At 38.9% G+C, this 26932-nt stretch overlaps 1 pseudogene; it reads right to left on the reverse strand.

Moving 5' to 3' along the window:
* Positions 1-13490: 13490 nt before the first annotated feature.
* On the reverse strand, positions 13491-15564 carry LOC117693556 (ubiquitin carboxyl-terminal hydrolase BAP1 pseudogene; annotated as a pseudogene).
* Positions 15565-26932: the final 11368 nt, after the last annotated feature.

Here is a 26932-nt window from a genome sequence, read left to right on the forward strand (position 1 = left end):
CATGTGAAGCCAGCTAGTTGGCAGATTCCAGGTCCATAGCTGAAATATAGTCTGCTATTCTTGCATTGAGCTTAGGTTCTGCTGTTGCAGCACAAATGAACTTCTCATACATGTGGAATGAAAGGCTGCCTGGTTTAGAGAGGAAAAGAAGCAAAGCAAGGGTGGCAGAGATGGTGCATTTAATCGTGAAATGTGAAAGCGTGATAAACAATAATAGCATGTCCAGAAGCATGACAGATAAGCTTCTGTGAGAATAAATATCTTCCCATTCCAGTTACTCACGTAGCATCTCTCTAAACCCCATTCTTGTTACCATAGTCAAACCCATTCTTGTTACCATAGTCAATTCACTTAGGCTTTTATAACCCATTCCTAAGACAGCGATCACACCATGCACTGTCTCCTTATATAGAAATCTGGATTCTTAAACCAATTTCATGGCCTCTCAACTATACTCTCATTAGACTTCCATTTTCTTATCTGTGAAGTGAAAGATCTGAAACAGATGATAGGCAAGATCTGCACAAGTTCTTCAGTTTAGCTTCATCTTTCACAGCGGGTGCATTCTCTCTGGGAAGTGGTCCCTGTCCAACAACGGAAATGGCTGGGTTTTAGGTCATTTCCTATGCTCTGATTTAGTCTTCTTCTTATAGTTCTAGGCTTGAACTTTGTGATATAAGGACTTATGACATAGATAAGTGTACATTAGTAAGGAAATATATGATTTCTATACCCACAGAAGCAGGAGAAAAGACAGTATGACAAATATCCCATTGCCTAATGTTTTTACTTAATAACTGATTAATTTAGGGTAAGACATTTTATCTGTTTATATATAAGTTTAACTTATTCGAAAATATTGTGCATTTCATACTGTACAAAATATTGTTAGTATTGAAAGAATATTTGGGCTATAGAAATTTTGAAAATATTAATTTCTATATTTGTGCATGGTGACATGATATATTGTTTATTAAAATTAATACTAAATCAAATTTTTGTTTTTTAAATAGACTTTTTAAAGAAGAAAGGTAGTTGGTTTGGTATGCTTTGTTTCTAATTTAGTGAGCAGAATGCTTATGGTGTTGTGGAAAAATGTGCTTTGAATATATCATTGAAAACACCGGGAATGATCTCTAAGCTTATGGTGCTGATATCCTGTTCGTTCGACTCTTACAGAACATGATTATTTAAAAGCTTTAAAAGCTGCTAAATGACCATTAGTTGTTTTGTTTGATCATGTAAATGACAGTGGTACTAAGCTCTTTTCTTGTGTTGGTGAGTTATGATCTCATAGGAAGTTCACAGCTGGACTGGAGGCAAGGGTACAGATCCAGAATACTACAGACAAACAGAAATAAAGAAGCAAATACACACAATAGAAAAAAGTAACTTGATTTTTGGGGAATTACGCCCTTGGTAATGATTCTACCTTATCTAAATAAAGCTTTTCGATTGCTCAGAATTTAACAATAGGTACATTTTAAGCTATTATTTTATTTGATGGGTTATAATAATTATCTCATGTAAACAGAGGTCAGAAGTACATAAATATAAACTTTAGCATCATGATATATTTTAAGTACACTATTAAAAACATTTTTAGCCAATATAAAGATGATTTATTTTGCTAAATTTAGGGGTTGGGGTTTTTCCTCTTGAAATTCTAATGCACATTCTCATTTACCAGTCTCTTTGCCAAGAGACAACCAATTGTGCATATTTAAAAGTAAAATATGGAGTAACTTCTTTTTATAAAAGTTAGAATTGCCTTAGCAAGCACTATGCTTCATATTGAGAATGAAATTTTCTGTTCGTTGCTTTGCCAATGCTTCGACTAAGCTGTTTTTATGCATTCCATCTCTGCTTTCTCTAGAGACTATATAAAAACTAGACTTCAATATTGTTCTTGGTACTAATTGCCGGAGACATTAATTTGATGGGGATTTGTTCATAGATTGATGATACAGAGTTAGCTTTGGCATAGCCAATCTAGTACTGTTATGAACTATTGTGAAAATATTTGTAAAATCCCAGGAGTGCCTTTCAGTCTTAAGATTTCATCATACAATAACAAAAAGGATGTCAAAACCAGGCTGTGACTGGCTACCATTGGCCCTACCTTAAAGTAGATTAGAGGAAAATCTGGTTCTGTTTATCTTGCTCCCAAAGGTGCCTTGTTTGTTTCTTCAGGGTCAATTTTGCTGCCAAGGATGGTGTCACATGTTTGGGTTCTAGGGATATTCCTGACTCAGTCTTCCAAGAAATTGAACTATAGACATGTGCTACCATCATCTCCTTTTGATCACCATTGTAAATGTGAGTCAGCTTACATCACAAGTCTGTTATCTAACCTTGGAAAGTGGAATGCAACCTGTTCCACTATAGCCAAGAAGGGCAGAAAGGTCACTGCATTCTCTCTTTTCCCCACCAAACTATAAACTCATTAATACAGATTCCTTAATAGACTTTTACAATAATGAGTTTTCATCTCAGAGTAGTTGTGGGAGGTGACAATAAAATGACAATTTATTTAATCTTGGTCATGATATTAGACCATATAAAACATCTTCCACTTCAAGAGTCCCGCCATCTATTTTAATATACAAATCCAGTGAGCCTAGAGAGACTAAGGGAACCTATTTTCAATTTAAAATTTTCTGCGATTCTCTTTTGTTTACTTTTGAAATGTTTTGTAGAGAAATGCCCATTTTTCTATAATCCCAGGTTTTAAGAGCATTTTATAGATATGTAATACTAATGGGTAAATGTGCAGGTTAATTATGTTGTTACATTTGTTTCTTTGTGTATGGGAGGCATGCATATGTGCATGCATACCACCCTGAACATGTGGAGGTCAGAGGACAATTTTCAGGAGGCAACTCCCTGCTTGATTATGTGGGTTCACTTGCTAGGTTAGAATTACACTAAGATATTTCATATTGCTTGTGGCTGAGACCGATGCATAGGAGGGAGCCCACACCTGACATTTCCTGGAGAGCAAGGACCCAGAGGATGGATAGCTCTGTGATATAGGAAAGAACACAACTAGGTCTCTAGGATAGAGATCTAGATCACAACTGGCCAAAAGTCAAAGAAATGATTCCTAATGATATTCTTCTGTACTCATAGACTGGTGTTTAGCTCAAGTTTCATCAAAGATGCTTCACCCAGCCACTGATGGAAACAGATGCTGAGAACCACAGCCAAACATTAGATGAATCATGTGGAAAAGGAGAAGGAAGGACTGTAGGAGCCAGAGTGATCAAGGACACCACAAGAATACCCACAGAATCAATTAACCTGGGCTTGTAGTGGCTCACCTGCATGGGTCTGACCTAGGCTCTCTATATGTTACAGTTATATATCTTTGTCTTCTTGTAGGACTGTCAACAGTAGGAGCCAGGGTATCTCTGACTCTTTCATCTGTGTTTGGAACTTTGTTCCTTCTACTGTATTGCCTAGTCCAGTCTTGATATGAGGGAGGTGCCTAGTGTTATTGCAACTTGACATGCAATGTTCGGTTGCTATCCATGGGAGGCCTGTGTTTTTCTGAAGACAAACAGAGGAGGAGTGGATGGGGTGGGGAGATTGGGGATGAGGAGTAGGGGAAACTGTTGTTAGGGTGTAATATATGAGAGAAGAATAAATATAATTTTATATCTAAAAAATTTATTTCATCCATAATTAAGTAAAGACAATTTGTACTTCATTCTGTAGTATATGGATAAATAAGTAATACTTTCTGAATTGAAGGATCCTATAGTATAACTGGAAATTAAGTTCCTTTAGTAATTAGTGAACTAAACAAATGTTTCATTTTATCCACCAACAGGAAGTAAGCTCTAATGGGCAGAGAGAGCAACATTCATTCCTACAGAAGACTTGTCTTCATGAACCCTCAGGGTCTAGAGAAGACAGAGTAAGCAAGTTAGCAAATCCACAAGTATTTGGTGTACATGGAAAAACAGGACAGTTTGAGCAATACGGGAGAGCGGTTGAGAAGGAACTACTTTAGTATGAAGAGGGATGCTTCTAGAGGCAACTTCAGCAATGAAAGCCTATTAAATGACTTAAAAGAAAATTCTGATATATCAAGATTTCACTTTCAAAAAAATTCCTTTAAGAGACTGCAAGGAATGTGGGATGGAAAGGAGACAAAGTAGAAGAAGAAAGATAGGAAAAGATGGAGCCAATGAAACCAGAGTGATGTTGCCTGGCTTGAGATGATTGGTGGTAAGGGAAGCCAATGAACTTCAGACAGATTTTATGAGCAGGACCAACGGAATCTGCTGATGGATAGAACACTAACTAATCTATTCAATAAAGTATTGTATGTGCTAGTACATTTATGGGCAAAGAAAGAGTGCACAGTGCTAGAAAAGCCCTGAATAAGTTTGTGTTCCCAGGCAGCGAGAGGGTGTACATATGGGTAGTACACTAGCATGGGGGAAGGAGGCAGAGAGGAGGATGCAAGAGAGTGGGCAGAAGAAACACAGTGAAAGGTGGTTTCTTGGTGCTTTAGTCAGGGTACAGACCTGGTAGGATGAATATTCTTAAAGAGGATATTTGTCAGATTTGCTTATACAACATGATCTGAGTAGCCCAACAATGGCTGACTCATGCTGCCAGAGAGGCTCAGAACCCGGCAGCTACTGAGTTAATGGGGCTGGATATCTGGGCAGTCCAAGTTCAGAGTTGAAGGCCTCAGGGATTCATGGAGATCAGCTGGTCTTCGGTCTACCTTGGATAGGCTAATAAACTGGCTTCAGTTATCCATGAAGCATGGTAGCAGCAGTTACAAACAGCAACCACAGGGTAAATGAACTCTAGCATAAGACAGAGAGGGAAACATAAAGGCAAGCAAATGAAAAGAAAAAGCTGCCGGTCACGCCTAGGATGTGCCTTCCCACTCCAGACAACAAGAAAAAGAGAATTCTTTACCAAATCACAGATTCTTTTAGTTGATTCCAGATCCAGCAGGTTGACAACCAAGATTAGCCATCAGGGTATGAAACTCAAAAGGTGAGGTTTTATCCTGTAGCAAGAAGTACACTGGGAAGAAGACATCATCATAGAGTGGAGAAAGATCATTGTGTTTTCCTAGTGGTAAAAATATTTGCCAAATTCACCAACTAGTTGATCAACTGATCAGTCGGTTTTGAATAATATAATCTTGCATGTGTTATTTTAAAATTAATATGAATATACATTTTAAGTTTTCAAAATCGTTAGTCATCTCTAAACGTATAATTTTAACAGATAACAGTGGTGTTAACAAGAACATAAATTTCGTTATTTGTGGCAACAAATATGCTAAAAACACAAATCACTTATATATTTGAAAAATATCTTTCTTTAATGTTACTCTTAAATGACCACCTCCTATCCCAGAAGCCAATGGAATTTTAAGACTCTTTGACACATTCTTTATTTCATTTCATCTTAGGACCTGTAGGGATGAATGTAATAGATATAATCTCCATTTTCTGAATTCTTCATGTAATGAACCTCTGACTTTTCTTTGAATTATTTTTTGTTCAGATTTTTTTAGTTCTAAGAGGTACATTTAAGTCTCTTTCTATGGGGTAAAGGTCTTTCGGTGGAGAATTTTGAAAGCAATTGTAAGTGAAAATGGGGTTATAACATAAGTTGTCTTGAGACGATAATGAGGTAAAGGTGTTTTGTACCACATAGGCCGCAGCCACACTCACCGCGGCATGTCAAGCACTTTCAAGGTAAGGAACACATAATGGAAGACTCTGTTTTTTTTTTCCATACTTCAAATAGCGGGAAGATGCTAAAAACAATTTACTGTGGCATCATGGTGGGTGTTGCCCTCACAATTCCAAGGCACAATTTAGCTTTGACAATTAGCTTTTAATGAGCAATAGCTTACATTTTCCTGGTGTTAGGTTTGTATAGGGTCATATTTTCTCCTCTCTGGAAAAAAAATACAAAAATGCAAAGAATGGCTATCCTAGTGAATCAAAATGAATGTCCAGGCTAGTAGGTATTTTAGCAAACTCCAGGGAGCATTCTGTGAGAGCTTTACTGATCTGTTGCTGCACCATACATGTTGATTGATAAAACAGTTCTTAAAATGTACAAATACAGTTTTCCTCAAGAGTTTTCCATATACAGTAAAGTAAGGTTCAGAAGGACCTGACAGAAGTTAGTGGAAGCTGTCCGGCTCATCTCATTGCTGTTATGATGCACAACATTTGAGAACAAGAAAAGTTAGTATTGTGTCAACTAAATTACTTTCCCAGATGTTGTCAAGGCAACCATTATCGTTATTCATGGAATTACATTTAATCATATGTAGGAAGGTTAAGAATGCAAGCCCTGTTATTCATCTCAGTAGAGATTTGATACATTTTAAAAGTGCAGAATGACTTGGTTTTCTTTTATTTTACTGTCATGGAAAATGCTCATTATTATGGTTTTTCAAAACAAATATCTCTCATGCCATATGGGGATGAGGGAACAAAAATCTCTCCTAGTTCATTGACTTAATTGTAGAAAAATCTCCTGACATCTTCAGGAATTTTTATTGCCTTTTGTGAAGTGCTTCCTATGTCAGTTCTACGGTATGCTGACATTTGGTATCAGTTTTAAAATTAGTTTAAGCTGTAATTTAAAAACATGGTTCTCATCATTTTAAATAAAAATGTCAGAGACTTTTACAGACACAAATAACAGAAAACAAATTTTAAGACAGAAGTTAAGAGTATGATTGTTGTATGTTTTGTGTTAAAATTTTGCATTACATGCCTTAAGGATATAAAATACGTTAGATATATGGAGGAGAAGAAAGCTTTCAGCACTAAAATTTGGCATTGTAGGACTTAGTGAACACATATATTTTAATGGGAGAAGTATAGTTTGAAATATAAGCCTTCCATTAAATAATGGGTGCAAGATGTAACTTGATTATATTGGACTACAGTAATACTTGTTGTACACACTTGCTCATATAACATTAACAAAGAAATAAGTAAATATTTTGCTGAGAATTCTTCAACATTGTCTTCGATGAACTTCTGAGGTTTTAGGGTGTATGATGGCAATGTAGGCTGACTGTGTTAGTGGGTATGGAAGAAGAAAACTGCCATGAGACTTTAAGGGTGGAATAGATGATACCTAATGGAGGGAAACATTTTCAATGGGTTTGAAAGGTTGACAACATTTGCATATCTAGAAGAAAAAAATCCAGATGGAAGAACAAAGATAGAAATCATGGTAGCCTGCAATTGTTTCCATATAAGATGTCAGGTTAGACTGGAGAAAGAAACATGATGGGTTTCCTGGGGGATAATATCGATTTGGAGTTAGGTTAGTTCTTAATTCTTTACTCAATTGGGCTGCTAATGATTGCTTAAAAATACTTATTTTTTACTTTCTAAAATGTGTGCATATGTGTCTGTGTGTGTGTGTGTGTGTCTGCACAGGGCTTGTAGAGGCCAGGAGATGGTGTCAAATCCCAGAAGCTAGAGATGCAGGCAGTTTTGACCTGCCAGATGGGTGTTGGGAATGGAACTCCAGTTCTCTAGTAGAGCAGAAAGCACTCTTAACCAAGAAACCAATTATGAGTTTGTTGTTGTTTGTGTGGGCACATGCCTGTGTATGTGTAGGAAGCCGCGCGCGGTTACCGGTGATATATCCGCCATTCCAAGATGGTGCGGACATCGTGTCCTCCCCACTAGTAAACAACTAACTGCTCAGGTACAAGAGGCAAAAGCGCGCCAAAGTCACTGGCCAATCCCGAGGCGTAATATTGGGTGATGAGTGAACAGCCAATCAGAAGTGAACACACACCACTCTAGGGCATAAATAGCAGTGCCATTCCCGAGGTTCCTCCCTTCCGCGGTCTTCACTTCTGCTGATATAAGATTAAAGCCTCTCTGTGGTAATACCCGAATTCTGTCTCACGTGTCCTTATTTGTGGGCGAAAGGGGACACGGGAGGTGCGCGGAACATGTACGTATACATAAGAATTCATGTGTATGTAGTTATGTATGTGTACAAACATATTTGTGTGTGTGTGTGTGTGTGTGTGTGTGTGTGTGTGTGTGTGTGTTGTAGACTAGAGAATATTCGGGTGTTACCCTTAGGAGCATCATCTACTTCCTTAGAGATAGGGCTTCTCATTGTCCTGTAGTTCAACAATTAGATTAGAACAGCTGGTTAGCCAGTATCAGGGATGTTCCTCTGTTTACCTCCTCAGCTCTGTTATTACACAAGCATGCCACCATATTTGCCTGTTTTTACATGGATTCTGGGGATAGAACTCAGGTCTTCATGCTTGTACGGCATGTACTCAACTGACTAAGGCATCTCCTCCACTTATTATCAATAACGTATTAGAGTTGACAGGTTGAAAGTGTTTTACACAACTACAATTTTCAGAGGTGCTCAGGCAAATGTTGAGTAAGGGGAACATTGATGATATTAATGCTGTGTAGGAGTGTTCTATCATAGTCATGGTGAATTGTGGTGGCTGGAGGAAAGAAAGGATGTTCATTTAAGCTGTCTGGGAGATTTAAGGCTGGGGGGGGGGTCATAAAGTTGTAATGCTTTTCTCTGATATGTTAAGAATTTGTCTTTTATTTTAATAAATCCACTTTACTTTCATCAAATTTTATCAAGTGAAAACTAATTCCTTTTAAATTAAACTGGATCCTTCTGTGTGTGAATAAAACTTGAATAAAAAGAAAAGCAGGAAAGAAATGTACTGTTACACTAACTACTTCACATCCTCGATAGCATCTGATGTCACTTGAGTTTTTGATCTTAGCCATTCTGACTGGTGTGAGGTGGAATCTCAGGGTTGTTTTGATTTTCATTTCCCTGATGACTAAGGATATTGAATATTTCTTTAGGTGCTTCTTGGCCATTTGAGATTCCTCAATTAAGAATTATTTGTTTAGTTCTGTACCCCATATTTTAATAGGATTATTTGGTTCTCTGGAGTCTAACTTCTTGAGTTCTTTGTATATATTTGATATTAGCCTTCTATCAAATGTAAAACTATGAATAAAACTTGAATAAAAAAGAAAAGCAGAAAAGAAATGTACTGTTACACTAACTACTCTGTTAGTATAACAATCTGTAGGTTGCTGTTTTGTTCTATTAACAGAGTCCTTACAGAAACTTTGCAATTTTACGAGACCCTACTAATTATTATATTTGTCAGTGAATACTCAAGGAGAGTCACATTAATACCATAAGTAACCCACTGGATACACTTCTATGCTATTTGATTTAATAGTTTAAATATAAGTTGTTGACATAATTTTGAGTTTGTTTCCTTAATAATTTCTCAAAATCACAATTATTTTTCTCAAACAAACCAAGAAGAACAATTCAGTTGATATTCATACAGATCTGCCATGAAGACGAAGATGAATGGGTTTCTGCTGTACTAAACAGGTGGAGAGTTCCCAAGAGCAGGTAAAACAGGTCCTACCATTTTTCCTCCTCTTATCACAAAGCATTACCAACAAGGAAAGATCAATTCTGGACAAGAAAGTTCTGTTTCTTTAACCTTTGCGAATCAGTACGATCCAAATGCCACCTGGACTACCCACAAGAAGGCACGCATTGTTTTCCTTCTAATGTCGTCTTTGAACTTTATTTATGTCTTTTGGCTCACACTCATATTTGGTGTCTGAAATGACAAACTTTGATTGTTAGCAAATGATGTCATTTTCGAAAGCTGTACCTTGACATTTATTCTGAAGTACTTAGGTCAATACATTTTACGATAGAACCTGGACAAACGTTGCCCAAACCACTCGTGAACATTTTGAAAAGTGCATTACAGTAAAAAGAGAACCATTTCTCTAATGATTTTTCAGGTCTCACATAGAAATTGAATGTAGATTGTGACTGTCTCTATTGGATTTACTGAAAGTTAGCACAGTTTAGTCTTAAGTGAAGCTGTGTGAGGTTGTTCTCCAGGGCATGTCTTTTGAGTGATGCTGGCTGTCTGGCCCATTTTCAACTGCATCTGTTTGTTCCCATTGGTTTTGAAAACCCATGTAGAGCAAATGTATGTTAGGAAGGTATCTTCCATGTGTCCTGTCATGTATAGCTACTCTGTTTTAGCCTCATGTTCATGACTAAGTGAGGAACAGAATTTACTATGTGAACTTTGACAAGTTTCATGGTATATTTAGTGTATATAAAAACCAAGTCTTTTTCTTTCTGCATGTACAGTATCTAGCTGCCTTAACCCTTCTATTATCTAGTTTCTCTGAACTTGATAGCTTATGCTTTGGTGAGGGCTGGAAGAATGTTCTTTTTATGTGGACTCTCATTCTTCCTCTTAGGACAAGTTCAGTCTATTTGTATGTCCAGTATGCGACTGAAGAACTCTATGTAACAATATACCATTTCCACATTTTCTGTGTTTATAAAAATTAGTAAGAATGGTAATGAATTTCCTATACCTCAAGATATTTACTTTAAGGTTTAAGATATTACCTGTACATTTTTACAGTCTCTTGCATTACTAAATATATGTAAGAATACATGTTTCTTATAACATATAACAAATAAATAAAGAATATTGTATATATATAATATATGTAACAGTACGAATCTGGTTAATTTGTATTCATCAACTCTAAAGATACCTCATTGCTAGGGCCATAATCCATGTTCAATTTATCTTCTTTTATAATCCATGCCAATTGAGCTCGTTATTACTGAGATCGACAAGCGATTTTGACTACTGTTAAAATATCTTTCCAGCTTAGTAGAGGAGGAATTGATTTGCACAGATTAATATTTTGAAATGTCATATGATATGTAAGCTTTTTCAAGAATCTTATCACAATACAGAGTGGATCTGAAGGATCTATTATTGGTCAAGAGAGTTACTGGGTCTTAAACTAGCCTTGTTGTTGACTTCTGGTGCTTAAGATGCTGTTATATACATGACAGGTAAACTTAATTTCAAAGCACCATTCAAGTTGATCGGTTGATCTGATACTTTGTCCAGTTTGCTCTTCCCATCTGCACTGCTTGTATCTCGGGCTCTCCTAGGACCATGCCTTGGGATTTCTATAATTAGCAAAGTGTAATTGATTAGAAGTAGGGAGGGTTTGGGTCTAGCTTGCCTTTCCCTGTTCCTCTAGCTTGTAACTGAGTTGTAATTGCTCAGTGAAGATGCAAGTTAAAAATATTTTGTGGGTTTTGATAACATTCTCCCCTTTGCATTTCATTTTACAATTATATACCATTATAAAACGCCATAGAGTATTTTCCAACTTACACTTTTACCTCTTTGACAGTTTCCAGCTATTAACTCTTAACAGGGGCCAAAGAAAAATATTCCAACAGTTTATCAAAACTTTTCAAAAATTTAGTTCTAGAGGCACAACTTTTCTCTTGTTCCTTTGTGCTCTTCTATACTGTTTTCAGTTTGGATTTTCCAGATTGTGCACTACCTCAAAGCACTCTGTCAAAAACTACGTGATGAGAGGGTTGTTGAATAGATGGAGAAAGATGCATGAGGAATATTTTTGACTCCAAATGTACACTCCAAATTCTTTTCTTTTGTTGTAGTTAAACTTCTACACTAAGGGGTTGAGGATAAGTCAGGACTGTGTTGTGCTTTCCAAACAACTTGATATAGGAAGAGTCAAGAACATATCATTGGTAACAGAGGCCAATTTCTGATCCAAATCATCTGTGATGTGGCTGTCAGTGTACAAATGGTTCATACATCTTTTTTTCTTTTAAAATGTTTACCTCTGATCTCCAGGGATTTGATTGGCTCAGAAATAGAATTACAGATGTCTTAAATGAACGCTGATTTGGAAAGATATTTTGCTTAGCTTTTCAAATCCAAGACATTAGACTTTATACGAGCCAAAGAGAAGTATTTTATGAAATGAATTTAATCCCAAATACCATGCACTATGCCTCATTTATTTAAAAATCAATATTTTTTATAAGTACAATATGCAGAATACAGAAACCATCAGTGCATAACTTGATGGAATATCATAAAATAAGCAATTGGGAATTATCAACACAATGATTAAAAAACAGCATAATCTATATTTGGGACCCTTTCCAGTCACCAGCACTACCTACGCTTCTAACACAAGTTAGTTGCCCTTAGGTTTGATTGCTTTCATTAGCATAATCAAAAATTCATTCCTTTATTTGAAAATAAAGGAATTTTATTTTGTAAAATATATTGTATTTTGAAAATCATCATAAAATTTTTAATCTTATTTTTTCTTTAATTTTTATCTTTATTGATAAAAAGTACTACTGTGTAGCCCGTGCTGGTTTTGTGTTGACGGTCTTTTTTCTTTTTCATTTATTAGCACACCTTTATTCACTCACTAATTCAATATTTACAGAAACTAGAGGGAGGTCAGACTGCTGTACCATCTCCCCCACAGTTACTATGTACAGGTAAGGGTCCTGCTTGGCTCACCTGTATCTAGCAGAGGGCACAGGGCTATTTGGAGCTGGAGCCCGAAGCAGTGCTGTGCTTCTATTCCATTGGCATCAAGCTCTATGGGAACACAGAAGCTCTAACTCCTCTTGACCCTGCCCCCTACGCTGAGTAGCTTGCAAGAGGCCAAGGAGACTTGAATAGTGCCAGCTTCATTCAAGCAGCCATGCCTCTGATATTTTTAAGAAGAGATATGGCAATACTGAGGGGCTAGGTAGAGACTCTGCTGGGCCCCAGACACAGAGATTAGGAGCCTAAGGTAGGCCCATGGCCAGGGCCACAACGCTGAAAGCAAAGAGCCCCAGAGCCTTGCTCTGACCCACTAACAAGTCTGGATGGTCCTAGGACAGTCTGCATGCCGCTGGTTCAGTTGAAACACTTCTCTCCACATAGCTATGGGACCCTGATAGGCTGTACATACATCCTACTAGGATACCCCATGCCCATTCCAGCTCAGCAGCCGGGTCCCTGAGTTTGGCGCTCTCCCAGAGGAATGAAGAGTAGGCCAAGCTTCTTCACAGCAAGGACAGGCTAGTGGCTGGTGCTAGAGCACCAGGACCAATGCCTTCTGAGTTTTCCAGCTGGGACTGTGGTGTGTTGTAAGAGACCTGGCCCCAGCAGAATGACAGCTGTTCGGAGAGAAAGCAGAGTCAGGAAGCTGGCCGTGTTAATATAGTGGCAAGATGGCCAAAAGCCCCCAAAATAGACATCTCCAATAGGTAGAATATATATCCTGCTGCCCAGGCAGCAAAGCCAGGTCCTGCTCCTCCTCAGATGGCTATGGAGGCCACAGCACCCTCCAATTCCAGGGGCTGCTTCCTGAGCTTTATAGAGCTGCCTTGTCCCCGTCAGACCCCAGAGCATAGTGCAGAATCCACAGCTCATCCCCACTCCCAGGGCCTGGGCTCTAGTTAAACTATTCAGTAATACTTGGAAAAGTAGGAGAGAGAAGGGCCCTGGTGAGGGCCTTGCGTCAAGACAGGCTGCAGTGACAGGGCCAGAGGCTTCACTGCCATTTGGCCTTGTAGGGGCGAGAGCGATTCCGCAGGTCAGGCTTCCGCTGCTTGTGAAGCTGACCAATGCTGACCCCTTGGCTGCGCCGCGCTCCTGAGCCAGCATGGATATGAAGGTACAGATAAACTCGTCATAGTTGTGGATTCTTCGCTGGTCATCAGTCTTGAACTTCTTCCTTTTCTCCACCTCCTCCTTGAGACAGGCCTCATAGTTTGCAATCTCCGCTTCCACACACTTTAGCAGTGCTGGCACCTCCTTGGCTGAGTACTTCTCTCCACTCAAGGGCTCGCTGGACCTGGACAGCCCAGGCTTGTTTCTGCTCTCTGTGACTTCCACCACCTCCTTCTCCTCTGGAACCCTGGCTGCCTTGGCTTGATCTGGTAGAAGGCGAGAAGCCCTTTCCACCCTCTGTGAATGCCAGGGGACTCGGTACACCATCTTCAGCAAGGTGCAGCAGGACCATGCTAGTGAAGGATGGGTGAGCTCAAGGGTGAGTTGAAAGCACTGCCGATCTCAGAGGCTGTGTCCGTGCTCTCATTGCTAGGGGTGGGTGAAGGCTGAGAGCGTGTGGGCACAGCTACAGCTGGACTCCCAGTCCCACTGCTAGTCTTGATGGATAGAGGAATTGAAAGGTCTTTCTGAGACTCTTGAAGCTTCTCAGTTAAGACATTGATGGTGTCGGGCTGCAGCACTGACAGCTGCCCATCTGAAGAATTGCTCAACGATCCTGGCTTTCCTGTCCCCTTCTGCTTGTATCTGATGGCAGAACTGGTGTTCTGTATGTCATCCTTATCATCCTCAGAGTCATCCTCATCATCAAAGTACTGCTGGGGTGGTCGGACTGGAACTCGGCTGCGGCCCACACGGGCCGCCAGGTCTTCCTCCTTCTGCATTGGGGACTTGGCATAATTGTGATTGTCTAGAAAGGCTGGCAGCCGCTGGACAATAGGGGTAGGGTTTGGGGGAACCCCACTGAGGCTGCTCCCTGGAGGCTTCACCACCAGCTTAGATTTGCTGGGAGGACTATGGGTTGTAGTTTGTGGGCACGAGCCAGCCACCTCCTGTGCACCATCTGTGTGAATGCACTCAGAGACCGCCGGGGTTCTGCCTGCCTCCAAGCCCAAGGGGGGACTTGCTGCCGCTGGCTGGCTTGCTCTCCTCAGGCAGTTGTGACTCTTGAGATTTGTGGGTCTGAATCAGCTCTGGCTATGTTACTCTAATAAGCTGCTGCAGGGCCTCCAGGACTGTTTGTCGGTTCACCTTCAGTGCATGTAGCCTGGCCTCATACATCCTGCAGTCAGGCACCACTGCCATGAGGTTGAAGCGAATGCCATGGTAGGGCTCCCCTGCAGTAGCGAGGCCAATTCACTCCATGATGACCCTTCGGGCTCTATCTGTCCACTCCTCGTCCTCTCCCTAGGGCCCATGATCAATAGGGTAGACTTTCAACCCGTCCAATTCAAAGAGCCTCCCTGTGATAGGCACATAGCTGATAAAGTGAACCACCTCCGTGGTCTGCACTGCACTGAGGCCATTCTGTTTCTCTGGAAGGTGACGTGGTTCTGGCCAGGCATGGCTATTATGTGCTTTGGCCAGTTCAGGGGCATTGCCGATTGCATATCCTTTGCTCTCAGGGCTGAAATCTTTGGTGAAATCCTTCATTCGACTCAGTGTGGGCCCCAGATCCACATTGCTGCAGTTCAGAAGCACGCTCAGCAAGGCATGAGTGGCACAAGAGTTGGGAATCAGTTGGTTCCCAAGAGCACGGAACATGTTATTCACAATATCATCATCAATTACAGACATATCATCAACCAATGTAGAAACCTTGCATCGAGACCTGCGTTCTTCGATCCATTTGAACAGGAAGATAAATCCATATACAGGCCCCTGGCATTTACTCTGAAGGTCATGGATCTCCTCCACTTGCACCCCTTTGACACCGAAATCTTCCACCAGGAGGGTGAAGAGGCCCGGGTCACTCTCAAGCTCCAGCAAGCCCTTATTCATTTTCCCGTGGAGCGGCCTCTCAGCGCCCTGTCAAGGCCTTGCTAACCCCGCGCCGCCCCCAACCGGGAGCGCCCACCACACTCGGGGATCCTCAGCCCCACACAGACAACGGGGAGGGAGACAGTCTTTTCATCTCTGCCTCAAGAGAACCAGGTTTGCTGATGGATGCTATTGTGCCTGCCTCATATGAATTCTTTATGTGTGTTGCATAAACTAAGGCAACAAACATATACACTGACGTTTGGCTATTTGGACATAGATTTTCACTCGTCATTCATTAATGTCATTGGAATTTTTTATAAATTATTTAACAACTCAAGGCTTCACCTTTTCACCTATTAATGGAAATATTAAATTGCTTGACTGACTACTGGGCAGACTGAGAAGTGCACATATAAAATATCTAGATGATAGCTGAAATTCAGTAATTGTTAGTCTCCTGCCTTGATATCTCCCAAATTTTGTCAGTGGAGATCCATGTATTGGTCAAAGCAACAAAATAAAATTTATTGGAATATTTAATGAAACACAATTTTACATTTTTTTACTGTCTCGAAAATTCATTGTAAGTCCATTAATATAATGTTAGGAATACTGGGTTTTATCAAACACCAAAGGAAATGTCAAGGGGTATCCTATATGCAGTACTGCCAAGAGCCTACTCAGTCAACAGGCTGGGTGTGAAGTCTTGCCTTTCCTCAGTGGCTTCTTCTCCCTTTTTTGCAATTGACTAAAGAAGGATTCTTAGACACTACTTTAGATAGATTTATTTGAACAGTGATTACCATTAATATTATATTAATGCTTAAAAATAAAAATACTATAACACTTGATGTATATAATTACTGTGACACACCTATGCTAATTATGACTATGAAGAAAAAAATAATGCCTAAAAACTATCAAATGAAAAACAAATTCAGCTAATTCAAAATTGCAAAGAATTTTTTGATTTGCTCTAGTTATCTGAAAGAAATATGCCCTAGAGATGACACTGAATTAAATTACAAAAAGCAAATAAAAGAGATTAAATTTAACAAAACCCAAAAATTACATTTTTCTAGAAATGAAAATTACAAATGTAAGATAGGAAGAATCACCAATGGTGTAGCATAATTGTCAATAGTATTTATCTCTATCCTTCACTGGATGGACATTATATTTATTTTAGTTTATTATAATGTTAAAATTACAATTCAAAGATTTTGATCTTGAAGATAAGCGATATCATTGGTAGTCATTGTCGATATTCTCAACATTAACAGACAATAGGAAGTTTTCCAAAGAGGACATGCTAGCATCCAAGAGGCATATGAAATTGCATTCAACACACTCAGTCATCATGGTAACAAAGACAGAAATGACAGTATTTAGTGGCATCTATCACTTGACTATTGTAAAGGAAGTAAAATATTTCCAAGGATAGGGAACAGAGGAAGCTGGGTGTGAGAGACATCTCGAATGAATGGTACTGTTGATATGGATATAGCCATGTCAAGAATGCTATAGCCTTAGACTGATGGGAAAATAACAAAGCCTGGTGTTAGGCTTAGAGGGATAGCAAAGCCTTCCTCAGGGGACAAAATGTGAATACTGTGTACAGAAAGTGTATGCTATAGCTCCTCCAACCCCAGACATTTAGAGCCCCAAGACTTCTCTCTGTAGAGAGTGATCCAACTAACTATAAAACTATCCCCTTAATCCAGCTGTTACCACAACCCCTGCCCTCTTTTGAGATGTATGCACTAACTCTACCTCCCTGTTCAACTCTGTAAATATAGTGACCTTGGTAGGTGGGATTTGGTTTCTCCAGTGAAGAGCACAATCCACCTCATCTGAGCTTTTCTGTTGTCTGTTTGTAATTTCTTCATTCCTTTATTGTTCCCAGTCTGGTCCAAGACCCTGGGATTGTGCAAAGAGGTGTCAGTTAAGGGTGTGGACAAATTGGAACCAGAAAACAGTGACAGTGAGAAGGAACAGTAGACACAATGGCCAACAGTATGGAGAGGCATCAACAAACTGAGGACCTTGATGTGGTCCATTCATCCTATTCATGTGTATTTTCCCCAAAGAATTTAAATCAGGATCTCAAAGAGGAAAGGGAGAGAATTGGTATGTTTCTGTAGCTACCCTCAGTGCAGCCAATGTGGGGGAACAACCTAACTGTTCATGCAGAACAGATAAAGTGCATCACATAGACAGGCACACATAGGCAAGAAGGAATTCTGCAATGCATAGCAATTTGGATGGAGTTTAACGACATTATGCTGCATGAAACTAGCCAGATGCAACAAATGCTGTGTGGTTCCACTGCTGTGCAACACCTTACACACACAAATTTATTGAATCAAAAGGGAAAATAGTAGTTTACCAGATACTGGGGGCTAAGTGAAGGGGCATTAAGTTTCAGTAAAAGCAGTGATTAACCTCCTAATGCCATTCTATATGCCTGAACTACAACATATTTCTCACTAAAGTATCTTTTAGAGAGTAGTAGGTTTTTTTCAACAATTTCTCCCATTGGTTAAGTTTCAGTGTCCCTATCTCTAAATCAAAACATCTGGCTTATAAAATTGAAGTTATAAGCCGGCCAGTGTTTCTGCCTGTGCACAGTGTTCCTACTGTGGCGCTGTGTCTTCCACACAGAAACCTGGAGATGTTACCAAGATGCTCATATACTTCTCTCACACATAGATGGCGCTACTGACCTATCATCCCTGACACTTGTGAGCTTTTACTGGCTGTGGATAAACACTGGTCTGTTCCTGTCTGGTCCCCAGATAGTTTCTATTTTTGGATCACTAACTGGGATTTTGGGTGGGGTGAAATCTTTAACAAGGATCTGCCATTGTATGTACCCAAACCTGCTCATATTTAGAAGCAAGACATATTTGTTGAGTAGATCTTTATATTTCAGCTGATTAATTGACTGTTACTGTGAGTGAAGACAAAGAACTGATTTGTCCCTTTCTTCTTCATGGAATGGTTTGTGAAATGCTGTGTGCTTCTCTGAGTCATTTTGGTCTCTGTTTTTCTAAATTGGATGGAAGAGGAAAGGAACCAACACTTACTGATAGTCTAGTATATGCCAGTAACTGAGCTATCTGTAAATGACACACACACCCAATCTCTTCATTCCCTATGAGAGACTGGCTGGATTTCTTTTATTTATACATCTTTAAAGTGAAGGTTAAATATTTTACAATTAAACTACTAAACATTGTTATTTTGATGTCAGACCAGTACTAAATGACTTATGATTTGAACAAAATGTCTATATATGTCCTGCAAATGTAATACTAAGCCTAAAATAGGTTCTGCACTAGCCTTTTATTAACATTGCTGCCATAAGATAGATGAGCCATAGATTGTTGGAAGGATAAATGACAACAGAAGCTCATTTAAATCCCTTTATTGACTTGAGCAGATTAACCAATGCTCTCTTAGCTTCTTTACAGAACACACTGTCTTGTATACAGGCAAGCTTTAAAAATAGACCATCCCTGTTGCTTTATATTGCTCGGTTTGATACATGAGATATTTAAATTTTATAAATTGATGTGTGTAAGTTTTAGTAAGGACTCTATAGAGCTGAAGGAATTCTAAGAAAATCTACACACACATACACACACACACACGGACTAAAAATTGTGTATTTTGTGACTTTATTAGATTGTTGTGACAAGCACGCATATTTCATTATGTCATATATGGTGATTGCTTCTGAAGATTGTCAGAGTCACTTTCTGTATGGTCAGAAGTCAGGAAATTTGCTGGTAGTTATTTTGAAATTTAAAAACATCTGTAAATATTGGGTTATTTCTCATTTACACAGTCTAGCAATCATGCACAGGATAGACTCATTTTTGTATTACAAGAGAATATGGTAATATTTTTATGACAACCCCTAATTATTTTCCCTATAATTAGGTAACAAATTACTTTTATTGCATTTTCCAATTTGATTATACTTCTTAATCTGTATAGTTTAGTGACTTTGCAAAGTTTTCTCACTTCTTGGTATTTAAACCATTTGGTTAAGAGACCTGAACGCTATTGCGGATGCAGGGAAGTGCTTGCTGACAAGAACCTGATATGGCTGTCTCCTGAGAGGCTCTGCCAAAGCCTGACAAATACAGAGGCAGATGCTCTCATCTGAGTGCGGGGTTCCCGATGAGGGGATTGGAAAAAGGAATTGAAGGAGCTGAGGGGTTTGCAGCCCTGTGGGGGGAGCAACAGTCTCAACCGGCCAGACCCCTCGGAGCTCCTGGGGTCTGGACCACCAACCAAAGAGTATCCATGGAGGGACCCATGGTTCTGGCCGTGTATGTAGCAGATGATGGCCTTGTTGGACATCAGTGTGAGGAGCAGTCCTTGGTCGTGTGGGGGTTTGATGCCCCAGTGAAGAGGAATGTCAGGACGGGAAGGCAGGAGTGGGTGGGTGGGTGGATGGGGGAGCACCTCCATAGATGCAGGGAGTGGGGAGATGGGATAGGGGTTTACTGGAGGGAAGACTTGGAGAGACGATAACATTTGAAATGTAAATAAAGAAAATATCAAAAAAAAAAAAAAAAAAAAAGGAAGGAAAGAAAGAAAAATAAAAGAGGCCCTGTAATGTAATTTATGGTGGCCCTTAGAGGGGTGTTCCACAAAGTGGAAGGGCAGTATTTTCAGTATGGACACAAAGACCAAGGGCTAAGGCTGATTCCAAAGGCAAATGCCCTTCAAGCAGTAAGTAAACAAAAGAAGAACATTGAAAGTAAATTAAAGAGTTTTGACCTGCATTTAGCAGAAAAGGGGCTTACAGTTCATACATAGATGACACAAGTCCACGCCTTTGGAACTCACCTTGACAGTGAGAAATAGGTAGATACAACATCGCTAAGGCTACACCCACGGCACGGGGTGGTGTTCACCATACACCCACGGAGAGAGGCACGGGGTGGTGTTCACCATACACCCACGGAGAGAGGCACGGGGTGGTGTTCACCATACACCCACGGAGAGAGGCACGGGGTGGTGTTCACCATACACCCACGGAGAGAGGCACGGGGTGGTGTTCACCAGACACCCACGGAGAGAGGCACACGGGGTGGTGTTCACCAGACACCCAAGGAGAGAGGCACACGGGGTAGTGTTCACCACTAAAGGGAGAACTGTTTCTGGAGAGAAGTGAAAACTGGGTAGAATGTAAAAGAGAATTAGTGAGCAGCAGGGGATTCATTCACCTCGGAATGAGGAGTTCAGCTTCAGATCCATTTCTGCTCCTTTTTAGCTTTATTTCTATCCTATATGGTCTTTATGTGAAAACCAGATTAACCTTTAAAAGTTTATACTAATTCCCTTTTCTTTTCTTTTATGACTCCTGTTTCAATGACTCAAAAAAACCCACAGTCTGTTCCAGTAAAAGCCACCAGTGTACTCTATCTAGTTTGCTTTCTTATTTTATCACATTTCAACCTTGTCCTTAAAAAGGGAAACGAAGAGCAAAGATTCCACATTCCCAGGACTTCCTTTCTTCTCCAGTCTCCACTTTCCAGCTTCCCATTTATTTGGCAGAGGCCTGTGCATCTCCATCCATCTCTGAAAGAGTTGTTTTACAAATACCGCCAAGTTCCATGTTGTCAAATCCAAAGCCACTTCTCTGCCATCATTTCCCTGCATTTCCTGGCAAGATTCAACAGAAACTATTTACCCTGTGTTGAAGGCATTTTCCCACTGATCGCCACACCACAGTTTTCATTTAGTTATTCATAATGGAAATAATGTGGGTTAAGAATCAGCAATGACAATTCTGGTCCCTGAGAATTTTTATGTTTCTATGGGGCATCTGAATTTTGCCTTATATATTTTAACTGGAGAGCAGATCTGGGGAAGAAAAGAGGTAGAGGGAGCTAGGAGAAGTGGAGGGAGGGGAAACTGTGGTTGCTATATACTGGATGAGAAAAGAATCTATTTTAATAAAACAAGTGAGAATATTTTAAAATATGTATAAAGTGAAACATTAATAGAAAATACAGTTTATTTTATTTATTTACTTATTTTGTGACACTGGGCCTAGATAAGTAGCTCAGACTTCCTTTGATCTCAAGAAGTCCCCCCCCCCCCGCCCCCATGTTCTTTAATGCTGGCATTTCAGCTTGAGTCAGTCACTACATTCATAGATTCATTTGGAGGTTTCCAGGGTTTCTTAACCACACCTAGTTAACATATTTATAGCTGTTCCTTGATCAACCACTTTCTGGACATTGAAGTATCTCACCTCAAAACAACACTTTTGATATCTTTATAGTACATGGATTTGACAGTCACTGCCTTTGTGTTGGTTAGGCCACTTGCATCACTGTGTAGTGGGAAATCTCAGACCAGAAGAAGTCAATAGGTTTATACAATAAAGGCAGTTGAATTCTCACAAGTATAAAACAAAAACTATTATTTCCATGAAACAGCCCAGTTATTGTTAAGGTGTGACTTTATTGCAATAGAAAAATTAAAAGACTGGGTGTGTTTCCATTTATTTCCTTTGATATAGTTAGTGTAAATGATTTGTTAACTTGAATTTTTGTTTTTAAAATTATTCTTTTAAAACTGGATTATAACTACCTTCATTTACTTTCAGATTAACGTGTTCTGGTGATTAATTTTATTTTAACACATCCAGAAGTATACTTTAGGTGCTTAAATGTGATTTATTTCTCTGCATGCATACAGATTTCAGATTTGGTTGACATTATATAAAAAGTGTTTCTATAGTTTGAGCCATATGTGGACTTCAAGCTCACCCTTGCAATGCTGATATGTGTTTATGGAAAAATGATTTGAAGTGTAACATTGCAACCATCATCTGCATTTTATAGTCTTTGCCAGGCCTCAGTGCCACTTTACTTAGAGAAATTTCCATGTCTTTGGTTTATTGAGGTTGAACGTGGTATAAACAGGCACATTGTTATTCGATTGCCTAGTGGCAAAATCATCTTTATATGGGCTTTGCTTGTGGCTTCTTGAACAACAACAGTGAAATACCAGGAACATGGGAACAAGTCACTCTAGGTAATGGAGCTAGCACAAGAAAAAAGGGGGTGATAAGCAAAATTGTAGCACTTATCATCATAGAGTAGCCTGAGACTGATTTAGGATAATGTCTGCAGATGAAGGGTTCAATGCTCTTTAATGGCTACTTAGATACATGTGAAATACTTGTGAAAGCCTTGAGGCACATTCTTGGATCCTAATCCAAGTAGCTTAAAACTAAACCCCAGTCCTTAGCCAAAAAGACTGGGACAACATCTTTCTCAAAATAAGAATATAATGATCTGAAGAAGGCAAACAAACTTGGTTTTAGAGATGCAATTTAGCTAGCTCTGGAATCTATTTTTATCTAGGAGATAGTTTCTCATCCCTTAGGTGATGGAACTTAAGCCTGTGCTTAAAAGGCGAAAGTTTTAATGATAAACAAGCAGAAACAGAATCACACTGGAACTGCAGAATAACTATTGCACTCAGTCAAGTGGTTCTGCATTTTTTTTTTTTTTTTGTCTGTGAATGCATGAATTTGTTGCTGGCTTCTTACATTCATTTTAAATAGTTTTGAATTGTTTTTGACAATTTCATGCACAAGTACAATGTATTACAATCTGATTTACTTCCTGTGGCCCCTTTATCCCCATACTTCTGACTCCTCCCAGCTCCTGTTGTCCCCAGGTAGCCCCCATCCTACTCTCTTGCCTCCTGTTGTGTAGTCTTGTGCTGATCACCACAGTTACTGTGTTGTCATGATTGCAATGTCTTATGTCACATCCTAAAGATAACACTCCATCGTGCTCTGCTCATCCAGCTACTGCAGTGTCCTATCTCTTCTTCCTGGCTGTTTCTTTAGCAGCTGAGGAAGTGATTTAGGTGCTTCATGAAGAGCTAAACATTCAACAGTCATTGATTTTCAGCACTTTTAGCACTCGGAGTCTCTGCATTAATGGCCACCCATGGAAGAAAGCTTCTGCGATGATGGTTGAAAGCCACACCATTTTTTGCTATAAGCAAAATATTTAGAAGGCAGCTTGCTTTCATGTCCATATGTTATATAACATTTGCCTCAGGTTAAATAAAGTATCATCTTAGTTACTATATGACATCATATCTGAACTTCTTACTCCTGTCTAACTGCAACCTTGGCCATGATGAAATTTTCCATCAATTTTTCTCCACAGACTCTGGAAACTACTACTGTGCTCTCAGCTGCCATGGGATCTGACTTGCTAGATTCTATATATTAATGAGTTAATGTGACATCTATTTTTCAATTTCTGGGTAATTTGGACCTGGTGTATGAACCTGTAATATGCCTTTATTGGCATAGTATCAAAAGATAAGAAAAAAACTCATGAGGTCAAACTCTATCATAACAGACAAAAAAGTACAAATAATCTGTGTTTATTAACTGACAAACGCATAAAGAAATTTGGTATGTATATACAATAGAAATCTTCTCCTTAACATACAAAATGAGTAGATGATGTTTGTAGCAGTACAGAGATAACTGTAGCAAGTAAATAAGTCAGATTTTTTTCAATTACTGTGCTATCTAGTGAGCTTAAATTTTTACATTTTTCTGTAACAAAAAGCATAGAACATTTACTAAAAACTTAACTGTGTTTTCTACCATGCACAGTGATTAAACATAAATGGTTTATTTAATTGTCATGAAATAGAGTAAGGCTGTACCTCCTTTTTTCCATCTCACACATGGGAATCAACCCTGTGTGAAGAAATTTGCAAATTTCTACCCAGTAGGGTAAGGTGAATAAAACATAATCTTGCTTTATGAGGGGTGGAAATCAAACTTCATTCAACTTCTTTTAAACTTACATATGAGACACACAATTCTACATAATAGTGGACAAGTACACAATCTATATAATGTTTAACTCAGGTTAAACATACTCTATTTGTACTCACCCTCAGCCAGCTTCCCAAAGCATCTTCTTATGCTTATTACACTGCACAGTGGAATGTCTGTTCACCTACAGAAAATACTTTATAAGTGTCATTACAGCTAAACATAAGCAGATTTATTAAAATCTTTGAGGAAATATAAAAGCAAAATGTGGTGACTTAATGATCGGACAATGTTCATCTTTTCTTATTTCACTGGATCATGTAGAGATTATATTTCCGAGACTCCACATTTTGGAGCTGAATACCCTCTGCCTTAGGGTCTGCTGCACTTTGGACGATTTCACATTCCGTTCCTGTGACTGACTGACTGATGTGCATGACTATGACAAACACTTGGCAGCCTTGCTGGGCGAGGCCTGAGTGTGAGGACTCAGACTGTCATTAAACTGGGGCCTGGAGCCAAGGACTGAGTGCATGCTCCAAGCCCCGCCATCCTACTGGCCAAAGCACAAGTGCAAATTGTACTTGTGAACATATCATAAATTATTATTTTTTTAATATAACATTTTAAACTAGACAAAGAAAATGTTCTCCCCATGGAATGGATTTGTAATATGAGTTTTACTCGATAAATAATGGGGCAAGCTACTGAGAGAGATTACAAATTGCATCTCTCAGGGGTTTTTAGGAGAAGAATCATCTATACAGGATGAGTTTGAGGTAGGGCTGAATGTGAATCTGGGAGGCAATTAGTATTGTGAAAGGAGCATTTCATAACAGAAATAAGAACAAATTTTAGCTTTCATCTTTCCAGTAAATCTTTTTGTGTGTGTGTGTTTGTGATTTATACAACTTGATTAACGCTCAGCTCATGGTCTCTTTTTGTTGTGCTGTGATTCTACCAGAAAATGAAGACTTGGAACACTTAGATATTAAGAAAGCAAGTCTACAGTAGGTTGAGGAAATTGTATTCAAATTTGTTTGAGTACAATTTTGTTTTACGAAAACTAGCTTCACAGGAGGCTAACAACTTGCTATTAAATTGGGGAAAGTGAGTAAAACTTGTTTTTAAATTTTAAGGTGGTGTAAATATGTTTAACATATCAATTTTGAATAGCTTGGGGGGTTAACAGACACAGTTTATCAAGTATAGAAGCATGAAACCAATTCCACAAAATGTATGCTAGATTGGATATTGTAGAAAACATACTCTGCTCATTACATTTTGAGTATGATATTCACTTTTGAACATTTAGCATTTCTGTGTTTTATGACAATCCTGGTTCATCAAACCTATTATAGGAAATATGAAAACATAAACATTCACTAATCCATCTAGGAAAGATTTATTTGTGCCAGTATGTGTCAGAGTAATGCTTAGTGCTGAACATGTTAGCAAATGTACAAGAATAATAAAATCCCTCCCCACACTAAAGCTTAAATTTTAGGGCAGGAAGGCATATAATAAACAATTACATAATAGGAAAATATGTACTATGGAGAAAAAAATAGAAAAAAATCTGGGTTTGTTTGAGTGACTCATACACAGCACGTGGAGGCCAGAAGGGGAAAGCATGGCTTCTGCAGCTGGACTGTCAACATAGATGAAATAAAATACAAAACTATCATTTGAGATATTTTGAGGACTTGTATATCTCAAAAGTTAGAAATCAATAAAATAGAAAAATATAGTTACTGTGCATCCTCTTTTGCAAGACAGAGGCTCTGTTCTACCCACAGCTCTCTCTGATTCCAGGCAAAAGCTATTCTGGAGATGAACAACTTTGAACCAGCCAAGATAGGCTAGCTGTTCTGCATGTACTCTCTGTCTCAACATCTCTATTCATTGGTCAAAGATACAGTGGCCTTGTAGAATGCCTGCCTAGCATCCATAAGGTACAGTTTTAATTCCTACCACTACAAATATAAACATAGGAAAGAGAGATCTTCATGCAGAAAGTCAAATTAGTCAGCATGAAATTCAGGAGTTAGCCAGCTAATTTAAGTGAGTAATTAAGCTATGAGAAACTGTTCATTCTAATAAAAGGCACTTATTCTCACAGTACAGGGAGTTGAGTATAATTGCTTAGTTATAAGTATACAGAACTAGGTGAGAGATTAAAATGTATGTATGTGTGTGTGTGTGTGTGTGTGTATGTTTCTTGATTTCACGATTTTGAGATACACACTTCCTCAAACAACTAAATGGAGTCTTGATATCTATATGAAAGCCATCTATGTATTTGGGCTGATTTTGATCAAATTCATCCTATACAATTGATTCAATATTCAGATCCTCAAATTGGGGAATCAGATGAACTCTCCCTCATTACTGTAAAGGGTAGACTATCTGTACTTAGAAACATAAGAAACTACAACTGTGAAATCAATGAGAAGAACATAAATTTTAAAGAAATTTGTGAAAGGAACCACTTCTTTTTATATTAATTGTATTATCAGGTATAATAAAGCACAGCACAGGTAGTGAACAGAATATGAATATTGTCTATGATATTGTTGTATAATGTCACT

The sequence above is a fragment of the Arvicanthis niloticus genome, chromosome 21 (assembly GCF_011762505.2).
Source record: "Arvicanthis niloticus isolate mArvNil1 chromosome 21, mArvNil1.pat.X, whole genome shotgun sequence".
NCBI lineage: Eukaryota > Metazoa > Chordata > Mammalia > Rodentia > Muridae > Arvicanthis > Arvicanthis niloticus.